This window comes from Cetorhinus maximus, chromosome 5 (genome assembly GCF_964194155.1).
Source record: "Cetorhinus maximus chromosome 5, sCetMax3.hap1.1, whole genome shotgun sequence".
Classification (NCBI taxonomy): domain Eukaryota; kingdom Metazoa; phylum Chordata; class Chondrichthyes; order Lamniformes; family Cetorhinidae; genus Cetorhinus; species Cetorhinus maximus.
This window is the reverse complement of record NC_135883.1, coordinates 10646160-10660181: the sequence shown is the minus strand read 5'-3', so window position 1 is coordinate 10660181 and position 14022 is coordinate 10646160.

Below are 14022 nucleotides of genomic sequence, written 5' to 3'. Positions count from 1 at the left end.
TTCCTTATTCTCCACCAGAGGGCAAAACATCCGGGACTTATTACGCCCTACTGTCAGGTTTTATATAACAATTCTTTTTAACTAAAATGTTCTTTTACAAAAAAGCATAAACTTTAAACACAAACATCGCAAACTCCCATCACAGCGCTCACCCACACCCTCCACTAGCGCAGAGACACACACCTCGGTGGGACCTAACTTTAGAGTAGCCTCGGGATCGCAATCTGCTGAGCACATTGCACTTTCTGATCCACAGCAGGTGGAGGCAGGGACTTCCCAGGTGTCCAGCACTCGGAGGGCAGCTGGTGGCCAGAAATTTGCTGAGACTGAGTCAGATGACAAGCCTCTGGACTCGGTCATGTCACAGTTGCTGGAGCTGCAAAGGCAAGCTCGGGAACATCAGGGAGGGATGTCCGCTGCACTCCTCATTGCAAGGCACGATGGAGGAGTCCGTCTGCCTTCAGGCTGAGGTCACAGCGCCAGCATGCCAACTCACTGAGGTCAACACTGGATGGCTGCCACCATGGAGACCTGGGTCCAGGACGTTGCTCCTGCACTGCTGTGCAAGTCTAAGACCATCGCTGATGCCATAGTTGGCCTCCGACAGTGTCCACGCGAGAGGGGAGTGGGGCAGATCGATCTCATTCCAGCTACCTCTTCTCCTCAAGGAGTCAGCCAAGAGCAATTGGGCACCCATAGGGAGGTGGATCAGCAGGGGTGCCCCCCAGGGCCATCCAGCCAGTTGACTCCGAGAGTGTCCATCCCATCCGAATCCCCTCTTCCTGTGACCTCAGCAGCTCCAGCTCCAGAGGCCAAGGAGGGTGCCACTGCCACACAGCAGTACCCCGAAAGTAGGCCGGGGCCCTCCAGGTCTCAGCCCTCCAGAGGGCTCCCACCACGGTCATCAGCAGTTTGCAGCTGTCTCCACCTCCGCTGTGGATGGCCGGGGAGCACCAAGATGCACCGGCAGGGTTAGGACAGTTAAGAAGATGTAGCTGTACAGCCTGGGCATGGATGTTTATCACTTATGCATGAAGTTCGCTATTGTGAATAAATTCACAAGAATGTCTCCCTGCCAATCGCTCTTTGTTCTGATGAGCAGTGTTCATGTCACTCAGATGTGAAACCTTTTTGCACAAGATAAAGGCAGGTGTCTCAGTCCAGGGCCTCTTCCCTGGGCTCTGTGCAACCTTCAGACCAAAGTGGTGGTCCGGCCTCACACTCCCTGGACACATTACTGCTGCCTGTGCCTCGATGGTGCTGGTCATTGCTGCCAGAATGTTGTGGGCAGGTGTCACAGAGTTCCATCATTCTCTCTGTGTGCTCTCAGCATCTTTAATGTGTGGCGGGTCCTCGTCTGTTCAACATCTGTGTACAGTGACACTGTGCTCCTGAAGGGGGTCAGGTGCTGAAGGCGGACAAAGGATCAGATGCTTTTAAAGTTTCGTGGCTACATCTTTCTGATATGACCCTGATCACCAAGAGCAAGTGAGCTGCCCTTAGCCAGACAGGAGCCAGACATTCTCAGAGACTATGTGAAGGTCTGTGGAGTGTCCTCATTGCATGTTGTCATTATTCTCCACAAATCTAGCAGCTATGAGGGCCTCCAGAGCGCACCTGCCTCATCTGGCCAATGTGAGGGCCTCATCCCCGTCATCATCGCCTTCGAGGACCTCCTCACCTTCATCGCCTTCAGTGTCCTCCTCATCAGAGGAGATCTCGAGGACCTTCATCTCCTCCTCAGCCAGCTCCTCTCCCCATTGGAGCACCAGGGTGTTATGAGCACAGCAGATGACGACGATGTGTGACACCCTCTGTGGACTGTATTGCAGGGCTCAACCAGACCGGTCCAGGCACCGGAACTGCATCTTCAGCATCCCCATGGTTTGCTCCACTAAGTTGCGAGTTGCAACATGAGCCTCGTTATACCATCGCTCTGCTGCAGTCTGAGGCCACTGCACGGGTGTCATCAGCCACATCGTCTGTGGGCAGCCCTTGTCCCTGAGGAGCCATCCCTGCAGTCTATGTGGACCCTGGAAGATTCCAGGAATCTGTGACTGACTGAGGATGTAGGAATCACGCACACGCCCTGGAAACTGTGCGCAGACCCGCAGGATGCGTTTGTGGTGGCTGCATACCAGCTGCACATTCAGCGACTGGAATCCCTTGCGGTTGACATAGTTGACTGCTTGTTGTGGTGGAGATCTAAGTGCCACGTGAGTGCAGTCGATGGCACCCTGCACCTGTGGGAACCCGAGATCTGGGCGAATCACATTGCTCTTGCATCCTGGCTCTCCTGGTCCCGGGCAAAATGCAGCAAGATGCGTGCCCTCCCTATGGTGGCATCTGTAACCTCATGGATGCATTTGTGGACAGAGGCTTACGATACCCCTCAGAGGTCACCTGTGGAGCCCTGAAAGGAGCCAGTGGCATAAAAATTGAGCGCCACAGTCACTTTCACAGCCACTGGCAGTGGATGCCCTCCATGTCCCCGCAGTGCCAAATCCTGCAGTAGCTGGCAGATGTGACTGACCAGTTCCGTCTGCACGTGCAATCTTTGGTGACACTGGTTGTTGGTCGTCTGCAGGAATTTAAGGCGGAGACTATAGATCCTGGGTCTCACTACATGCTGACCAATGACGTCTCGCTGTGGCTCTTCAGTATCGTGCGCAGGAGCCCCCGCTGCCCCTTCTCCCTGAGAGTGCTGCGCATCCCTCTGCCCAGCCAGGCATCTCAGTCGCTCTCTTCTCTGTCGTCTTCGCTCTCTTTAAGCCAGGAGGCATACAGCTAGTTCACCAGGCTCCATGCTCCTGATGTACTCCTCCTGCGGGATGAAAGAGGGAGACGTGTAGGTTAGCATGGGTGTACTAAGAACCTCGCTTGGTAAAGTCTGTAAGCCCCTTAACACATCCCGGAGAGTGCTGGTCACCACTTGGATGGCCAGAGTTTAGTGCGCGGCATGGCTGCCTGAAACCCCAACCACCTGACCGATTGGTGGCAGCTTTGCCCACTGGACTGCATGCTGTGCTCTGAGCTCAGGCACAGGCATTCTCCTAACTCGCACTACAAGGCTGCACTGTTACCTTGAACCATGGGGGAGACTGGTCCAAACTGGGAATGATGACATTGCAAGGGGCTGTGAGCACCTCCACCAGTGACTGCTCCATGCCCAGTTTTAGCGAGGAGATTGTACAATGTGCCCAGTCGTCCAACTGTTCTGCAGTCCACTAAAATACTCATTAGTTTGCAGTCAGTGCCTGAGGGGTGAAAAGCTCTGGAGCACTTGGTGGCACTTTGATGCCTCTGCGTTGCTTGAGTGGGCAGAGAAGCTAGAGGCCCGACTCCAATCACATCCATGTGGCTGCGCCTGAACTGTCTCAGCTGCAGAGGGATGGTCACTTTATACAAGGTTTCCCTAACGCGTGTCTGCTTCCTTCCCCCACCACACCCCTCCCCCCCCCAACCCCACACATGCTTATGCGCTACCTTCAACCGCAGGGCAGACCTTGCACCCCCACTAAGTCGCCTCAATTGCAAGGCAGCCCTTCCCCCTCCCCACCCCCAATGCGCTTGAACTGCAGGGCAGCCCTTGCCCCTACCCCCACCACACCAACCCCCCCCAATGCACCTCAGCCCTGAAGTCAAACAGGAGACCCGGGCAAGGCACTGCCATGTTACTGTGTACTCAGCTCCAAGTTCCCCTCTAAGTGCAGCCTGCTGAGTGCACGCCTTTTATATGCTGCTGTGAAACACGTCAGCCTGATTGCACGCTGACGTGGGCAGACGCTCCAGCGTGGGGAGATTAGCGCGGTGGGCTGGCCTTATAATGATATGCAGACGTATTACAAAGAGATGCTGACATACAATGGTGGGGAAATGCAGCCTGCCATCAGCAAGCGGAGCAGACGATCGCAAACTGGTTTCACGTGAAGCCGATTTTTGGCCTTTCAGCCATTTTGTCCGCTCGCACCGCCAAACATGCCCAATGCCAGCGGGCACGGAAAATCCCAGCCTATATCTACGCAAGCTTTTTGACTCAGTTTTGGATCACATATCATCTTTCTATGATTTCTCTTCCTTTGTATTGAAGTTTAGCCGTCAACTGTCCCTTGGCATTCATTTGAATGCCTCTTGGACCGTGGATTGGTAGAGTCGATGGCTGGAGGAAGTCACACTTTAGCCACTGTTCTGTGTCTGAAAGAACTGAAACTCCTGCTCCACTGTCAAACTTGAAGTTTGTTTTATGTCCAGTGACCATAATTTCTGTGCTCCAATAGTTCCCATTCGATCCTGTAACTTCTTCCAAGAATGGCACTTCATTGTCTTTTTCATCTTCAATTTCTTGAATGCTAATGTTTAATTGGTTCCTTCTTAAATTTCTGAGTTAGGAGCTTTTTGCTGTGGCATCCAGATTTAAAATGTCCTTTCCTCTTACAGGAATAGCACTCCGCGTTTTTAGCAGAGCACTCTTTGCATCAGTGCATCCTTTTCCCGCTGCAGTGAGAACACTGAGTAATGACGGATACCACATCTTCTTCCCTCCTTCCCTGTTTTTGAGTAGGCACGCTGTTAATTCTGTGCCCTACAAACTGCACAGCATCAGTTTTTTTTTCTCCACGGAATCTCCCTGTCACTTTGAATAAATACAAAATGTTGTCTCCTCACTTCTGCCTGCCTTGTTAACTACTGCACAGCCTTTGATAGCATTAAATCCTCCCTTGACTGCAGGAAATTTGATGAAGTTTCCTCTAAGACTCCTACAACAATACGAGCAAGAATTAATTCAACTTTCAGGGCTTTATTTTGCAATTCTCAGCTAGTCGAAGTAAATCGTTAATGAAGGAAGCTACGCTCTCTCTCGGTCTTTGGATACATCTGTTGAACTTTTCCACGGTGGTGTTCTTTCTAAGGCTGAAATATGTACCAAAGGATTTTTTATCGTCTTCATATTTCACCGTCTCTTCTTTTATGTCTGACCATTACATCGCCTGCACTACAGTTGGCATGGAGAAGGGTACTGTTTCTGGCTAGGCTTCTCTGCTAGTCCAGAAGCAGTTCTGTAACCTGGTAAACCTACGACTCCAGCTCTGCCACTTTTTGGCCTGATTCACGTGATCAGAGCACTCTGGTAAAGGGAAGATTTTCTCCATGGCCTTTCTTCACTCTAGCCTTTCTTCGCGTTCTGCTGCCATTTTTCCCATGTTGTCCTTTTCCCACAGTCTCAGTTTCCCTTGCTGCTTTTTCCAGTTTTACTGGGATTTTACTTGATGTTTTTTTCCATCGTGTTTCCTGCTGTCACCATTTGTTATCATTGTTGTGGGTCTTAAGATGAGGTTGGCCTTGGTCACGATTGATGCAGATTGCTGGAGGCAAGGCTATTGATAAACTACCTTTTATTGAACATTTTGTTAACTATGTACAGTACAAGGCTTAGCACAAGGCTTCACATTAGAATTCTCTCTCAGCATACTCTGTTGTCATGTGATCTTACATTATTGATGATGTAGGCTGTCTATTTAGATTAACCCTTTACACTACATAAACAACATAAGACATTTCTTACTTCAAACTAATCTTCTATCATTAACTTAGCTTTCTATTGAAGTATTTTACAATGTTCTTGATTTTGTTTGCCCTAATGTGATAGCAATTATTTAACTGAATAGCAAAATAAATGTATCTTTATAACTGCCAAGATGTTCCTTTGCTTTACATGCTGTACTGTTAATAGGGTTTCTATAACAGGAAAGTGCATCAACAGAATTAGCTTAGATATTTGTTCAATCAATGCCTGGTGAGATGGCTAGGGGCAGCGACACAGCATGGATTGGCAAACCACATAGTTTAATTTTAACCCCAGGCCACTTTCCAGTGGATGAGTAACCATGTGAGTTAAACTCACCTGATGCTCTGGAAATGAAGCCCAGAGTGTTTTAACTCTGAGACATCATTTAAATCCTGCCAACATGTGGCAGTCCGGAGGTTGCCCACCGAGACCAGGCGAGGGGCAGGATCAGCTGCCATGGGGGTCGTCTTGCAATCAAGAAGTTAGAGGCAGCGGAGGCATACCTTTTCCTCGTGAGGCCCAGAGAAGAATTTCTTTTTCTCTTGGCACTACATGCAATGTTACAAAAAAATGCTAAAAGCGTATCTTTTGGGCTTTTCTTGCCCTGATCCACTTCCCTAATAGATTAACTTGATGGGAAACTCAGTGCAACTTCCCACTGAGTTAAAATTTCAATCAAGCTAGATGACATCATCAAGTGTATATAAGAAAGGACTCCCTCAGCTTTAGGTAGCGCCCTTGCCACCTGCTCTATTGACCAGTTTAGAGGCAAGTCAGCGGCCGGGATACCTTCCCTGTAACATTCATCCCCATACATCACATCACAGGAACAAATCCCCACAGAAGTTAATCAGCATTTTTAAAGAATATAAAGTCGCTTCATTTTGTTCATTAAATTATGAATCTAAAATCGGGCATGGAGCACAACAATTTCACACTAGGCACAAAAGTCTCAAGGGAATGAGGTGCTCTTGTCCCAGAACTTTGGAAAGAACACTGAGAAGGTCAAGCTGAGGTTTTAAACTCAGGTTGGACATATTCCGAGTGGTTTCATCTCCCACCTCCAACCACCTCACCTAATCAAATCGCATTTTTTTAATCTTCAATATGTTAATAGCTAAAAAACAAAAGTGTTCAAAAAGAATACACTTCTTTCTCCTGGCATTGTCCCAGAGATTAACCTTTAATTCCCACATGGGCTATGTGGTTGTGAATCCGCTTATAGTGCTTAAAACACGTTTCCTGATGTGGAATCGCTAATATTCATAAAGAAGTCTGTCTGTGGCCTAGGCCTGATGGGACTGTAGTAAGCGGACTGCAGAGGGAGTAAAAGAGAAGTTAAGAATATTACCAAAGGTTGAGAATAAACTTACAAATTATTTGGCAGTTCAGCTGGAAGGGGCAAGGTTTTCTTTTCTCACTCGCTACAAATGCCAAGAAGAAGCTAAGGGTAGTTGGACAATACTGCACAAGTAGATTTCCCAAATGTTCATAATTAAACATTTCTTTATTTAAACAATCAGCATGAACTTCTTGGCTTTGTTTTTACAATCAGATATGTATTTATGGAACCAGAAATTGGAAATCTTTGATATTAAATACCTTGAATCTGTTAACTTTGGCATGGGATGAGGATTTCATAGATGTATTGCTATGTTTCCACCAATCTCCTTCAAGCTGTTGGTGCCTAATTCCTAAAAACCACAAAGAGACATGTTTCTTTTTTCACTTTCCATTATTTCTAATGAAAGTTGCAAGGAACACTGTGCGACTTTAGCCGAAGTGAAACATGATCTCAAAGTGTCTCAAGGACCAGAAGTTTTTTCAGAAAACACAGCTTAAGTCTTGTGTTCACTGCTGTTTCAGCGAGGCCAATTAGACTTGATGGGGCATTTTGGAAAGCTGTCGCCAAGCCTTGCTCCAGGAATAGCAAACAAGGCTCAAAGTAAATAAACGAATGGGTAAGTGTGGCACATCCTTGAAACTTCTTGCCTTGAGACCCCCTCCCTCAGTCTGGGATTACTGAAGTACTGAACTGAGAACAGGTTAATTAGATTTGACATTAGTTAACAGCAGTAATTACAAGCGAGCAATTAATCAGGGGAAGTCTCCAAACAGAAGGAGAACAAATAAACAGACAGTGGTCCCTGATCCATTTTACCTTTCAGATCAGGACATGGTCCAGGTGTCATGCTGAGGTGGGGCCGGTCAGTCTTGCCCAGTTTCTCTAGGGAACAAAGCAACTTCTCACCCATTCATCCTCCTTCCCCTCATGGGGGCTTGTATTGTTGTAAAAAGCTGTTGGAAACTGTGGAGCGTGTCATAGCTCAGTGAGTGAAGTCGTTGAGTCATTTAATTTAAAGATATAATCCAATGAATCAACAGTTGAGAAACAATGTCAGCTTTTATTTGAGTTGTTTCAGCTGAAATATTCTTATTAAACGGAATGGTTGCAAATGAATGACTTATACAAAGTATTGCTGCATTCGCTTGCCTTGAAAAATACATGCTTACGCTGTTGATAACCTTTGGTCATTCATAGCAGATTTCATACATGCATCATTCTCACAGCGCATTTTAATAATTTTTAAAAGCCTTCAAAATATGACAGAAAATAAATATTTGCATTTATGTAACAGTATTCATGACCTGTCTTATGAGTACCTGAGTGGACAAACAGCCATCTCGGTTTACCGGCTTACCTGAAAGGTGGCCCTTCTGACAGCGCAGCACTCCATCAGCACCGCACCGGAGTGCCAACCTAGAACAAGCACTCAAGTCTCCGGAGTGGGACCTGAAACCAGGGCTTCCTGACTCGGAGGTGAGAGTGCTACAACTGAGTCAAAAGCAGTAAGAATTAAAGCTGACTGTTTTAATAGGATTGTGAAGTGTAGGTTACAATTATATTAATTCACATTCTCAATTCAGAGCTTCACTGAAAATGGACAAACAGAGCATGCTGGCCTCCATGCTTAAATTGCCATGAAGACCGATGCTCATTTCTAACATGGAGTAATGCTCACAGAAGTGATGCGCAACACTGGCTTACTATCTAGGCTTGCCTTCTATTAAAATCATTGGCTGTGCACCTGTGAAGACCACTAATGCACTTCATGCATGTGGCAGTCCCTACTATATATGCTCCTTACTGCAACATTGTAAAATATTCCCATACATTTTCATATTTATGTAAGAATAAATAGCATTCATGAATAACAATGCCATGGCTTTGATACAAGTCACCAATGTCACCTTCTGTGGCTGTAACAGTGGTGTGTTATCCTCCTGGACCTCTCTGTAACTGCTCCAGCTCCTCTATTGCTTCTCCTCTCTAGTCCATTTCTGTGCCACTGCCCTCAATTGATTCCACTCCTCCTGTTCCAACACATCCAGCATATTTCCCTAGGCAGCCCCTTGTTCCATCCCCAGTTGTCACTTTGGGTTTGCCTCAAAGATCTATCCTTAGTCTCCCTCATTTCCTCATCTATCTGCTGCTTATTCAAAACAGAGTTTGGAAACAGATTTGGCTTTCACTTATATGCTGACCTCCTCCGGAGGTTCCCACCATCACAGATGCCAGCCTTCGATTCATCTCATGTGATATCAAGAGACTGCTGAAGGCACTGGATACTGCAAAGGCTATAGGACCTGACAATATTCCTGCAAAAGTACTGAAGACTTGTGCTCCAGAATTTGCCATGCCCCTAGCCAAGCTGCTCCAGTACAGCTACAATACTGGTTCCTAACCGGCAATGTGGAAAATTGCCCAGGTGTGTCCTGTATACAAAAAGCAGGGCAAATACATCCTGGCCAATTCCCGCCCATCAGTCTACTCTTGATCATCAGTAAAGTGATGGAAGCAGCCATCAACAGTGCTATCAAGCGGCACTTGCTTAACAATAACCTGCTCACTGGCACTCAGTTTGAGTTCCGCCAGGGCCACTCAGCTAGTTGCTAATACTAGAGTTATCTTGTCAAATTTCTGCCTTAAACTCTCCTCCCTAACATGATTCCACCCATCTCGATGCTTTCTGAGGCTGAGGCTGAGCCTCACAAGGCACAAGCATTGTGTCTTGTTTAACTCTGAATTACGATTTCAATCTTATATTCTAGCCACCATCAAGGTCACCTACTGCCACCTCATCAACCTAGCTCACGGCTCTGTCCAGGCTTTAATGCAATCACTGTTCAAACCCTTATCCATTTCTTCATCATCTCCAAGCTTAATTATATGAATACAATGCTTCCCTCGCCAGAAATGTGTTTGTGCAGTGCAGATGCCATTTTGGACCCACGTTTACACCCTTGGTCCAAAGATACAGAAACTAAGCAGCCAAACTTTGCAGCATGAATGCAGATTGATGCTCTAATACGGTTGTAAGGGAGAGCTGCATTGTTGGGGGTATCGTCTTATGGATGAGATGTTAAAATGAGGCCCTGCCTGCACTCTCAGGTGGGCGTAAAAGATGCAATGGCCTTTGACATCCTTTGCCTTCATCCACTGGTCCCTTCATAGCCTGCCTCTTCTACTTCTGCGACTTCCCTCCAGCCCTTCATGTTAATGTGTGCCCAACCACTCTTAACATTGATATCATTTGCATTTTACCTTTACTTAAAGCCATTTCAGCTCTATAGGCTGCAATTTTCCGTGCCCGTCAGCGTCAGGCGCATTCGGAGGCATGAGCAGACAATATGGCTAGAAGGCCAAAACTGGTTCACACATTCTCCGCCATCAGACATCGGTAACCTCATTGTACTACATCAGTGTATCATTATAGGGCCAGCCCGCTGCACTCATCCCACCCACCCCCCCACCCCGCTGGATCATCCGCCCACAATGGCGGGAAAACACGCCGACGTGTTTCACAACAGCTCATAAGCAATGTGCACCTGGGGAGCTGCACTTCACTCGGGACTTCAAGGTTTGTTTGCCTAACTTGCTTCGGTCAGCACTGTCAGTCATCAGCGCCAGGCTTCACAGACAGCACCACATTAATCTTAGGGGGGCTTGTGGGTCAGTCTCTGCCTACCAGATCAGCCATATGTGGGTGGCTTTTCAACAGCTGCAGGGCAAGGTCTTGCTTGGGAAAGGGGGAGAAGTGGCCTCAGGCAAGGGGAGAGGCTGCGGGGCAAGTGCTGTACCGGGGAAGGAGGGTATCCCAGGGTGTGTGTGGAGGACACATGTTGATCTGTGCAAGTGGCCTCAAGATGTTGAGGGCTGAGGAGGCAGTCTCCAGAGGAGATGAGGCCAGATGGAGATGTGAGGGTGTGTGTGAGAGTGTGAGTGGTGATGTCCCTCGAGCTGACAGTGAGTGAGATGCCATTGAATGTGTGATGGGTTTGTGAGTGTGTGAGTTTAGAGTGATGAGATGGTTGTCATACCCGGATAAGATCATTCATCCTCCAACTACATTGGATGGACAACCTCTTCTGTACAGCTTTGGCACTGACCACCATTGCCACTGCCTCCCAAGCCAGAGCGGTAATGTTGCTGCCCCTCCTGTGGCCAGAGTGGGGGTAGAGGACATCACAGTCGGGCTCCACGGAGTCCAAAAGGTGCTCAAGGGCTGCAGTCTTCTTGCCTTTCGGGGCCATGTCTTCTTTGCTGCCGTCCTGGGCTAGAAACACTGAGTGCGGCTGTACTTTAAATGTGGCGCCTGGTGTGATGAAGTAGCGTGGTGATGGCATGGCAGGTGAATCAGAGCCCGCCCACCATCGAAATGGTGTGTATCCCAGGAAGGCATAATTAATGCGGCGGGTTTGAGATGATACAGCATGAAAAGCCACCATTGAGGCCGGCGGGTCGAATTGTCGTTTTACCTGCCCGCTACCACACTTAGTGCAAATCTGGGATAACCCCTCCCATAGTCTGCAGTTACCTCCTCCGCTCTTCCAACAGCCTCTCTTCCTTATTTTAAAAAGGCACTCAAAAGCTGCCTTCAGCTATTTCCTCTACCCTTTCTCCCATTACCGCTTGCTATCTGATTGTTACTTTTTTGGAGTGTTTTGAGGTCTTTTTTTTTAATAATATTATGATTCACGAAGATATGTATACTTAAGTTTGCTTGTACTTGTGACTGCTGCCATTAGTGAGAAATTACACGGAACCATCTCAGAAAGAAATCTGACAAGATCTTACACTTTAGATTGCAAATTTATACTGCTACATACATTTCAAACACAGGACACAGTTACAAATTTCAAAGGGGAGAGGTACACAGATCGTGGATTTGAGGAAGCAACTCCCCAGGAAAGCGATATAGGTTGATAGTGCAGGATCAATGAGCAAGCATGTAGTTGAGAGATATTAGTTTTTTAGGAGCGACCAAATAAAGAATCTTTTCTCCTGATCCTGTAATTACCGATGTTTCTACATAAATTATACTGGCTTCTAATGAAAGGCTTACTTTTCTATTTGTGACATGGGTGGTTAAATGCCAGGAGAATGTAATTCACAAAGGCTGATAATTAATTTGGAAAATATCCATCCAATAATAAACTGCATCTCACTTTTGCAAACATTAGCCTAAACATTGCATCATAAGGCTGACAATGCAGCCTGAGTATCATCCTACCAGCAATGGTAACTGTACAGGCACTGCATGGATCCACAAACAAATGGACTAACTAGTGTTTTGTAACATGAAGGTATGCAGAGATGACATATAACCAGGTTCTAGGATTATATGAGCAAAGTTTTGTTTTAAATGTCTATAGTCACAAGCCTACTTTCAGTTTCTCTATCTCTGTAACCACACTCACAGACTGGATTAACAGCACAGAGAACAAACTACAGAGACACACAAACACCAAACAATCGAACAATTGAACACAGCACCCACCTTGCTAGGTAATTCAGAATCAGGCTATTTGCACTATTTACTGGATATGTATTTCATGAAACATCAGGTGCACCAGGGCTGCATTATTGGGCAATTTGCCAACTTTGCATTTATGGCGGACAGTCTTGCCCAACAGGAGCGCATTTTGGGAATTTGGGTTCACACAGCAGTTTTTTCTGACCATTCATGTGAATAGTTGGAAAATAGTGCACAATGTGTGTTTCTGATATGAAATCTCATGGGAGAAGATCCCCACGAGGAAGATAAGGGCATAAAATTTTAAGCTTAAAGTATTCCACGTAGTTCACTGGACGACCTGTAAATTTCCAACCCATTGCTTCCTCTCAGTCGTTTTATTTTGTAGCCAATGACAGAAATGATGTGAGGCTATACTCTGGATGTGTAGATCCTAGAGCTGGTCTCCAACATCCTGATAACAACGAGCTCCATTTCACCAATCTTTACAGCCACCAGGATATTGGTCTGACATCAAGATGAATAGTTGACTTGACACCTAGTTGTTCTTCTTATAGGTACAATTGCCGATCCCAACGAACAGGGAGCTCCACACCAAAAAATATTCTCAGACTTGCAAAGCCCATCGGGCGAATGATTCACGACTGTTAGCTTCCTACCCTCTCCCTTCAGGAACAATAAACCTCACAGAAGAAGCTGTTCTGAGAAACACTCATGAACTGCCAACATAAATTGCCCTTGGCAATCATAAAACAAACAGAGATAATTTAATTTCTCATAAGCCTGAAAATTTCTACTTTTTAATCAGTGTGTATAATCTGAAGCCTTTGATTTTCTTGTCATTAAAATGTTTTTAAAATTCAGTACATACAGCAAACTGGCATTACTAAAGAAACAACTGTTAATTGTTTCTGAGACATTTTTCACATTTTGACAATTATTTTTTATCTAATGTCATAACATCAGGGATGTTTCCAGTTGATATAACAATTCAACCTGATCCATGGTTATTAAATAGCGAGAATAAAAACATCAGTACTTCAAAGTTTATCTAGTGAAATCACTGCTCAGCACCCTTATATGCATTCAAAAGATTTATTAAAACAAAAAAATATATATAAACAGCCACTTGGTAGCACAAGACTTGAATATTTCTGAAAAGAGAGACATGTTGCTGAAGCTTTTCACCTTGTACTCATCAGGACAAGTTCAAGAGTGCCAACTTTTAAATGATCACAACAATTATACTACGGGAAAAAAGGGGTGCTGATTGGTTGGCAAGTCAACTCTGATTGGCCGAAGCATTGCCATGGAGAAAACAATAGGGAACTATAGGCTCTCCAAGCTCCTGGGTAATTCAAAAAAGGGCGCAAGGTTTGAACACATTGCTTCTGCTTGCAGAGAATGAGGCCATGCATGTCGCTTCTAGCGAGCCTAACTAAGGGTACAATATTGACTGATTGTCTTACATTGATTGTTAGTGTAGTTATTAGCACAATCAGAATTGTTCAACAAGTGCGGTCCAATTGTGGACTCACATCTAACAGTAGGTGTTTCGTTTCGGGTTTTGCAAGTGTGGGTTGGCTGAGTGTGGTCTGTACTCTGTCTATTATGAACAACCAAAGGAACATGCTGTTC